The sequence below is a fragment of the Triticum dicoccoides genome, chromosome 2A (assembly GCF_002162155.2).
Source record: "Triticum dicoccoides isolate Atlit2015 ecotype Zavitan chromosome 2A, WEW_v2.0, whole genome shotgun sequence".
NCBI classification, from domain to species: domain Eukaryota; kingdom Viridiplantae; phylum Streptophyta; class Magnoliopsida; order Poales; family Poaceae; genus Triticum; species Triticum dicoccoides.
In genome coordinates this window covers 670157886-670159256 of record NC_041382.1, presented here as the reverse complement: position 1 = coordinate 670159256, position 1371 = coordinate 670157886, and positions in this window count along the sequence as shown.

Sequence of the window (1371 nt, the reverse complement as noted above, 5' to 3'; positions counted from 1 at the left end):
TCACTATTCATCCCATCGATCGGCTTCAGTTAGCAGCAGTAGCGAAGGAATCGCTCGATCGGGTTCAGTTAACAGCCATCGATTGATCGCTCGGGTTCACTAACGCGTAGCCTGCAGTGCAATCGCTCAGGTTCAGTTAGAGCCCAACGCCTCGCTCGGATTCAGTTAGAGCCAACGCCTCGCACACTCGCGCGTACGTGTACGAGAGAAACGCGCATCGCTTGGCCCCCGACCTCCCACCGTAACCAGGAACTCCCCGAAATTTTCCTCCCCCTCGCTTCTACCATGGTTTTTTCCGTCATGGATGGCCCAAAGAATGTCATGCAGCTGCGTCTCCGGCCCGCCCAGGACGAAAAGCCCATTTTCTGTCATGATTTTTTGTCATAGAAGTAGGAGCCCACCACATCTACGTTGATACCGGGTTTTGTCACAATTATCATCATAGAAGTGTCATATGTATGACAGAAAAAAGTTTCGTTCGACCCAAAATGTCACGGATGTGTCTTTTTTTTTTGTAGTGCAACTCTGCTTTTTATTGAACCGAGACAAACCTAACATGCGAATTAAAATAAACACATAGGGTCTATACATACACAAATTATCATAGGCACTCCAATAGTACGTCCACTACACATTCACGCATTTCACATCTTTCTACATCTACGGGAACCTATGAAAGGGTTAACGTAAATTGCCTCTCTCTCTCCTCCCCTGATTTTCATGGTGGTGGGCCCTCCCTCCCCCAATCTACAATCAACAGCTCACACGTTTCACATTACGTTAATTACGTAACTGGGATTACGTAGGTGTAGCATTACTCGTCCTAAAAAACCCAACTAAGCCAACCTCCCAGCATATCGCGCAGGAAAAGACCCAGTCGCGCCGTTTTAGTCGGGATTACCGGATTACTAGTAGTAGTATCGATGGATCGCGCGAAGCAACAAATTTTTTTGAGGGGGCGAAGCACCTAGTTTAAAAGGAAAAAAGGCGGTACACTCACAGCACTCCTGTCGCGGTTGCATTGCACCCCACACATGTTCGGTCCTGCACACGGCTCATGCAAACGGAACGAGCTTCGGCTTGCCTCTTCACTGACACGTGGGACTGCACTTGGAGAAACCGACCATGCGCCAAACTCCCCCCGCCCATCGCGCGAAAATCCTCCCCCCCCCCACACCCAAAAATTTCCCCCCAAATCCGATTCAACCTCCCTTCGGCCAACTAGCCAATAATATTCCCCAAACACCCCTTTCCCCTGTCCCCCTCCACTCCATTCGCTCCGCCAAAGCCGCCCTCCCCGCCGCGCCAATACGTCGGTGCCGCGGTTCGGCGATCCTCTTGCTCCCACAGTACGCTCTCGTAGACTGCCGT